We start from the raw sequence: 9,001 nt of genomic DNA on the forward strand, positions 1-9,001 counted from the left end.
AGTGCTGAATATCCGACGCTGTTAAATTTATTGTTTTTCCAATATGTGTGCGTTGCAGATGTCTCGCTGCTTCGGATTAACTTTGCCCGCTTTAACTTTCCTTCGAACAGAGGATTCACAACAGCAGAATTCCTATCTTTGTTACCCTTCTGCATTTGTAGGGTCCTGTATAAAATTGTTTCTTGTGTTTTTGTCAATTTGTAGTTATATGTGTGCCAGCACCAAAACCGCTAGGTTGTTCCTGGACACTCTAATAAACATTGATAGATTGATAGATTATTATTATTATTATAATAATAATAATAATTATTATTATATTATTATTATTATTATTATTATTATTATTGTTGTTGTTGTTGTTTTAGTTGTTGTTCCGCTGGTGTTTCTGCGAACACAACCAAGTCGATGAGTGAGGCGAGGCGAGAACAGTGGTCCTGTCAGCTATGCCGCACCTCTGTTAATGAGTCGGCTGGAGAAAGCTTGGAAGCAGACTCACAGACGAAATCCGCGTCATTCTCGCCCCAGCTTCCTCAAGTAAACAAAAAAAAAATGGACTTACTCCTTTCCCTCAGAAGCAGCGTGGATTCGTTCGTCCAGCTTCCGGCAAAAGTCGATGAGCTGCTTTCGCTGAGATCCGATGTACATACCATGGAGAGATTCATTGATGACGTGGTGAAGTCAATGGATTTCTTCTCAAAGCAATATGACTCCCTGCTAAAGCATGTGACTGCAAATTATGCTGTTATTAAGGAGCTGAGATCCGAGGTGCAGTCTTTGAAGTCCTCATTGTCGGTGAAGTCTGATGAGATCCAACGACTCCGCTCTGAGCTAAATAATTCTGAGCAGTTCAGTCGTCGATCGAATCTCGAGATTCATGGCCTTCTGTGCAACCCTAACGAGGATCTCCCATCTATGCTGTCTGATATAGCAGAAACAATCCGGTATCTCCAAATTCCGTTCCTCGGAAGTTGATGCTGTTCACCGCTTGCCCCCTTCGTGTGGCACCATCCCCGTTGTTCTTGCCAGGTTTCGCGCTGCGATCACCAGGGACCGCTGGTTGAGCCGCCGTGCCTCGCTGGGTCCTCTTGCACGCGAACGGAAGCTGGCGAGACCCGTTCAAAAGAAAAAGAGAAGAAATATCGCTTTGTTTGAGTAAAAAATGTAAACATCTACGCAAAAATGATGGAAGGTGCCCCTCCCGTTCGCGTTAATTGCATTAGTGACCTAGAGCTCATTATCTAGTTCCTTTGGCCTTTACATTTTCTGACTGCCAAGACCTCACTTCCATTTTTGAATCCACAGTTAGTGGGTTTACTCCTTTCCATACTAATATTCATAGTGTTAGGAAGTATTGGGACCAATTTTGCATCGTCACCAATTCTCTGAAAAAGCTTCCTGACGTTTGGGTCCTAACTGAGCTAAATGTGCCATCTATATCTGTTGATCGATTTTCCATTCCTGGATATCGAGAATTTTTCCGTACCCGTTCGGTGAGGACAGGTGGTGCTATCGCAGTACTCGTCAAAGAATCCAAAGAATTATGGGTTACAGAACTATTGAATGTTACATTTGCTCACGCAGAGTGTATTGCCTTAAAAATTTCCAACTCATCATACTCGGTTACGTTACTTGCCATCTATCGCCCTCCATCTGATGGTATTACGTCTTTCTTAGCTGAACTGAGATCAGGTCTAGCTGACTTCAATGTCGCGGAACAGCTTTGCGTACTCGGCGACATAAACATTGACACTCTAAAACCTGCAAAGACAACCGTGTGTGACAACCTTAATTATCTTTCAGAATTCGGTCTTGATTGTACTATACAAGCTCCTACCAGAGAATTTTTTAATGGACATCTTGTTTCGGCTTGTCTTCATCACATCAATGTGCGGGCTTACGGACTTCAAGTTAAATCTGCTGTAATTTCGCAATAACTTGCCGATCATTGCTTCACTGCGGCTCTTGGGCAGGTTGGTTGTTTCGTGCTTAGACCATATTAATCTAAGAACTTGCTCACAAAAAGTCCTATCAGTGGTTATTACACAGAAGCTAGCTGATCACTATTTTGTTGGGTGCCGTTGGTTCTGTGACAGTCCTTCACCCCTGAATAGCTTGGCGAGTACAAAAATATCCGCTTTTGACTCATCTAAGTTTGATGGCCTTGTTTCTTCCTTTGACTGGAAGGACTTTCTCCAATGTGTTACATCCATTGATATTTACCAAAAATGTGAGCAGGTTTTGAAGGCATTTGATGCTTCCTCCAGAAAAGAAATATACGTTAAAGTACGCCGGCCTGACCACTACTGGTGGAATGCAGATATACTGGCCCCCAGCAATAACAGAAAAAAATAAACTTTGGGCTCGGCATAGGCGCGCTCCTAACAATTCAGAGTTTAAATCAAACTTCAAAGCTTGTAGAAATATGGTTACAGCGATAATTCTTGACGCTAAGCGAAGATACTTTTGTAAAAAGTTATCAAAATTTAGCTCGGACATGCGCAAAACGTGGCTTCTCGTCAACGAATTTCGCGGTTACTCCTCCCGAAATTCAATCGATAATGTATTAAAAAGGTTCTTTGGCTCTAATCTGTCAACGGTTGTAAGGGATTTTAACAGTTTTTTTGCGACCTTTTTAGGTACAACACGAGATTCTTTCATGACTTTCGAAAATGTTGTAACAGCCTCCGCTTTCCTTCCGCCTATGATAGAATCAGATCTCTCTTCATTGTTATTCAGTTTCAAACCATCAAAATCACCAGGCATCGACGGCATTCGAGTTACTGATCTTTGTAGAAATTATGAGGTTATTAAACATGTACTTCTTCATATGTTGAACAGCTTTATTACGAGTTGCCTTATTCCAGACGAACTAAAGACAGCTATAGTACGGCCCTTGTTCAAATGTGGTGCAGGGAGTAAGATTGAAAATTACCGCCCAATTTCTGTTTTGCCAATTGTTGCACAACTTCTTGAAAAACATGTATTCCATACTATGACATCATTTCTAGATGTACATAACATCATTGCACCGAGTCAATTCGTTTTTGTTCAAGCAAAGGGAACCCAGCCATTGCTTGAAGATTTTGCCGATTTATTATTTTCTAGTTTTGAAGAACATCTTGTTTGCTGAGCTCTCTTTTCAGATATATCTAAAGCCTTTGATACCGTTAGCTCTTCAATTCTTCTGAAGAAGCTTTATAGCTACGGATTTCGTGGTCCTTTTTTTGCTTTTCTTTCACACTACCTATCAGATCGCTCACAACTTGTAATTGAAGCTGGGGCACGGAGCCCGCGAACAACATTAAAGGGACACTGACACCACCCAAAAAATTTTTTTTATTTTTTGCCAGGCGCTTCATTATGGTGTCGGAGGACTACCCAATTAATATTTGGCAACAGAATAGCGTATTTCTTTAATAAAGCCAAAAGACGCAACTGCTCGAAACCGAAACCGAAACCCGACGGAGGTCGGAGAAGTGGAGAGAAGAGGGTGACTGCCGGAAGTCACGTGGCTACACCCGACCGTGCGTTTTTTTTTTTTTTCTCCTCTTTGGTAGAGCAGACGACACGACATGTGGCGTGCGATGCGGCGTGCGGGAACTGCTTGCCGTGCGATTATTTTGCAGTTATGTTTGTTCCACTCGTTGTTATGTACTCCAAGATAAGTTGTTTTGTACATTGAGGAGTTGGAGATGAGTAGTGAGTGCCCGTGGTGAATTTCCATGATCGGCTCCGAAAATAATAAACCCAAGATGTTGCGTGAAGAGCTGGCTCACATGTCCTGCATCCGAAAAAAAGTGGCATTGTCGAAAGATCAACGGGATCGGGACCAATGGCTGGCTGCAATTCCTGTAGAACATTTACGGGCACCTCGGAAAGCGGACGCTACCTGATTTATATGCTCCTAACATTTTGTGGAAAGTGATTACATTGAGTTCGCAGGTGTCAAAACGGAAATCCCATACTGTTTAATTCAGCGAAGTATCGTCCACAACATTTGTTTGTTATTTTTTTGTTTGTTTCTTCAGTGATGATTGTAAAAAAAATGAAAAAGATATGTAAACATCGAAAAATGTTTGAAAAAAAAAAAAAAAAAAAAAAAATCACGGGGATCGAACCCGGTCCCACCGCGCGTGAAGCGGACGTCTTTCCCACTGAGCTACTGGGGCATCTCGTTTCTGGTGGATCTCTTTCCTTAGTAATAATTCGGCCTGTAAACTGTAAGTTGGAAAGTTTGCTGTCGATTTTTCTCTAGCAAAAGCACTCCCGGGTCGAAGTCGGGAAGCAACACGCTTTGGGAACATTCGCACCTAGTAAAGAAATCGTGCGCGTGCATATTCAACTCGAAGTAGACACGTCGTGCTTGACGTTTGCGCGAGCGTTGTCTTCAGCCACGAGAAGGGAGCGACGGCTCGGCGACGTCTTCGTGCAAATCGGCTTGGTGGCCGGGCGTGTCGTACGGGATGAATACCAATTCTTTTGATCAGTCCCAAATTTCTCTTTTAACAGTAGACAGAATTCACCGGTACCGCGAACGACAGTTCTGAAATAGAGGTCCCACGCCCGTCGTCCGCTGCCATCGCCGTCCCCGCGAGTCCCACGATACGCGAAATGACGAACGCACAGAATGCTTCCGGTTGTCTGTGCAACTTTTTTTTTTCAATCAACGTATTTACAGCTTTTTAGAAGCCACAAAAAATGTGTTTCATATTTTTTTCTATTTTTAATATTGAGTGTGTGCCTTCAGTAACCCACGACTTTGATTAAATTTGGTGGTCGCATCGATACCTTAGAAAACGGCTCGTGACCGCGAAAAAGAGAGTGAGCGAGACTCGAGCCGGCCAATTCTTGATCGGCGGTTTTCGGGCGGAAAGAAACCGAATTTCGAGCCGCAAATTCTGTTCTGGGTTGTTGAGCCCTCATATGTCACGTACAACTAACAACCTCGGCGAGCATAAATACCCTGTCAGTGTCCCTTTAAGGGCAGGCGTACCTCAATTTTCAATCCTATCTCCTCTCCTATTTAATTTGTTTGTTAATGACGTTTCTACCTTTTTTTCCCAAGCCAAACTTTATCAATATGCAGATGATACTGTAATTGTTACTCGACATATTTACTTCGAAGATGCTGCCTGCTCACTCAAAGGCGCTGCGACTGTATAGTTTCAACGAAATATTTTGGACGTTAGCGTAAAGAAGACAAAGCTTATTTGTTTTCATAATCCTCGTAAATCTGTGTGTCTTAATTTCCCCTTCCTTTTACGTAACTCAAACTGTGTATCTTGCAAGTGTGTTCCTTTAGTTTATGTTGAATCTGTAAAGAACGTAGGAATTTTGTTTGACTGCGGTTTAACTTAGAATACTCAACTCACGTCCCTCTGTAAAAACGTGGGGAGTACTTGTTGTCTGCTATATAATACAAAATCACTTATGCCTCTCTCAGTTCGCAAACTAGTCACGCTGCATATAGTGAGTTACGGTATGGCGTTACGGTGCTTGGAAACTGTTCCGGCTTCTGGCATTAGAAAATTTACTGCATTTAAACAAAAATATTTTGAAAAGTGCTTGTTATGGCATGCAACTTCCAGATGGTACTGATCTCTTTTAACATTTACAATTTCTTTGTCTCCGAACACTTTTTATTCAAACTGTTGTCTTACGTAACTTTTGTACAGATCAATTAAAAAAAAAAAAGTTGGTCTTCGTTCGCTTCGTTTTCAAGAGACTTTCGATATACCTTTTGCCCGAACAATATATGGACTGTATACACGCGAATTTTACGTGCTTGAACTCTTTAATGATCTGCCTTCTGAAATTCTACAAGCGAATTCACTGCGTCAACTGAAGAGAATGCTGAGACTTCACCTACTCGGTTGAAATGTCACCTAACGTGTACCTGGGTGATTTCAGATAAGATCGACCAAAGGATGGCTAGTCGACGTTTTCAAATCAGCTGATGTTTTTATATGTTATTGTCTAGTGTCTGGTATGAACGAATCCAAACTTAGTTTTGACTAGAAAAAATACTTGGGGACAGGAAAAATCGTAAGGCATGAGGTGGTGGACAGTTGCATTAACGCGCACTGATGGAGGGGGCCCGTTTGAGAGTGAATAACTAAAGCGATAACATTAGGAGAACTCTAATACGTTTTAGGCGCAAACTATTGGTATAGCTTGCTTGTAATATAAAGTAGTCATATTTATTTAAAATTTATTTATTTTTCTAAAAATTGGCAAACATGCCTGCTCGAACGACAAATGGCAAAATTTGGAGGTCTGTATCTCATGAAATAATTTAATCATTATGATATAATTTGCAGATATTATTCTACTAATATATAGCTCATATTTAAAAAATAACTAAGGTATCTGAGTGATACACTAGTTCGGACATATTTAGTCAAACATGGAAAAAAAATCAAACAAAGAAAAATTCCGATGCAAATAAAAAAAAAAAACACCACCCTCGATTTTTTTAAATTTAGGTAACCTGTTATACTCTATTTTGGCATTCAATTCCATTAAAAACATGTTGCATCATTTTATTGAGAAAGAAGATACAACTCCCCAAAGTAGGGTCCTTTTTCAAAGCCTACACTTAGCAGTGTTTTATACAAGAACTGACTCTGAGTTCCAGTTTCATGAAACCAACACACATCTTTTATATGTTTTTATTCAGATGAGGCCAATGATAACTAAAGAAATCGTTCACACTCTTAAATTAAGGAGAAACTACTGTGTACAAAGAGGTATCATATTACGGACTAGTGATCCGAGAAAAAAATCATGCAGCCATCGGCCACTAGGAACTTTGTTTACTTTATTCTCCTGCGACACTATATGCTATTCCCTCTTCCGCTCTACCTTCATCTCTCTCTCTCTCTCTCATATATATCCCTGATATATATCCAGAACAAAAACATGTTCAAGCATTCCCTTTCTGCGTGGTAGTGTTCTGTGGCTAGCAAAAATCATTTCCTCGCTAAGCTCACGATTATGGCAAAATAGTTGCCGGAAACCGCAGACGACACTCGTCGCTAGTTCTGGCAAAACGGCCGATACAATCTTTTTTTCGCATTTCCCCGCTCGCTGTCAAGGACAAGGGGGTTCGCTTCAACCAGCAAAACATGGCCGCCGACGCTTGTTTACTGAGCAGTCATGCCTGTCGCCATCTCACTCGCTGGCGTCACGGGCGATAATATCAGGCACAAAGGGGCACACCAACCGGCAGCATTATCCCCAAATACTCGAGCCTCGCGTAAATACATAGAGTGTAAACGCTGTCGCCATGTTATTGTAGTAAGACCGCCCCCCCCCCTCCCCCAACGGGGGACTGCAGTACGCGACGGCGTACTAACACAACGGCGACGATATCGACATCGCGGGCTCCGAATTTTCCCATAGTTCTACTCCACGGGCATTTCTCGAAACGCTTGATATTGTGTACGCCCGCCTGGAAGGATTTCAGGCGCGTAGTTAAGATAAGGCGGTTCTCCGCGACAAAAGAAAGCAATTTCACAAAAGCTTAAAAGCGGCGGCGACGCGTGTGCGGTGAACGCTTGTAGTTTTGGTGTAGACAGGGTGTGTGTGTTCATGTTGTTGACACCAGCCGGCGATAAGGCACTGCAGGCGGTAGCTCAGTACAGCAAGGGCTAATCCGAGTGATCATCAACGTTACCCCACTGCCAACCCCTCGCGAACCGGTCGCCGACATGGCTCAGGCTGTGTCATGAACCACGTGGTAGAAGCTCGGGTGCTTTCATATCAGCGCGTGGAGGGACGACAGTGCGATTCCGGAAAGTCTTTTTCGAAGGCCGCTGACCAGAATTTTTTGTCTGGAGACTTTCCCTCTTTCTTCCTTTGACGTGGATCAAGCTTTGCCGACAGCCTCACTTGTGACCTCTCTTTTCAAATGTACGTTTGCAGTGAGTGAGCTCCTCAGCCTCGGACTTGTCACTTGTGCACCCAGTAGTTCTTTCACTTGGCAATTATATGCCATCAGTTGGGGTTTCATTTCTATTATTTATGTATACATTATGAAGACGTCCTGGAGCTCCGAACGAGTGTTTTGTGCAGATTACTTTTGCAAACACAAAAAGACTATACCAAAGCAGCGGAATTTTCGAAGTGTTGGCGAGTTGGACCTAAACTCGTTGAAGCAAATTCTTCCGCCTGACTGTTCCACCAAAGTGAGTGCGACGGACTACCTGTGCTACCATTGCTTCATGCACATCACTAAGGAGATCTCGATGCGAAGCTCAGAGCAGTGCCCTGACATATTTGTGCCAGCTGAAGAAGCAACTGAAGATCTAAATCGCAGCATACTACCTACAGATGTGTCGCCGCTGAGACAACCAAGCGTCGTAAGAAGTCGGGACAGGCCTGCCTATGTCAAGAGAAAGCAGACGGAACTGGAGCAGGTTGCTGTCAAGAATATACGCTCAAGGCTACGTATTGCGTACGACAGGGACGCACCATCGGGGTCGTCCGAACCAACATGCTCCACATGCACTGAGTGGGTGGACAACTTTCGGCAGGCCTTTGAAACCGGCACCTCTCTCCGGGAACGTTGTCAACTGCTTACACTCCTGCCGTCAACACTGACGAAGAATGAGGTTCAAAAGATGATTCCACAGGCCTCAATGTACCCCATCAGTAAATCCCGAAAACTCAAGGAAAAGCATGGCGTGTGGTATGAGCCGGATCCTTACACGAGGTGCAAGGTGAGCCCCGAGAACCTGTCTGCTGCCCTAGAGTACTTCACGAAAGACGAGCTACAATGTTCGCGCCAAAGTCCCAACCAGAAGGACGTCTTCTCTGTCATGCTCAACGGAGAGAAAACGTTCGTGCCAAAGCGCTTCATGACACGCTCAATACGAGAGGCCTTCCGTATATACAAAGACAAGCATCCCGATTCCGGCGTTGGGCTAACGAAATTTTATTCGTTGCGCCCTAGATGGGTCCAATGTATTCCACACCAGGAAGTGTGCGTTTGTGTGCG

Source organism: Ixodes scapularis, unplaced genomic scaffold (assembly GCF_016920785.2).
Source record: "Ixodes scapularis isolate PalLabHiFi unplaced genomic scaffold, ASM1692078v2 PGA_scaffold5__190_contigs__length_132052651, whole genome shotgun sequence".
Lineage (NCBI taxonomy): Eukaryota > Metazoa > Arthropoda > Arachnida > Ixodida > Ixodidae > Ixodes > Ixodes scapularis.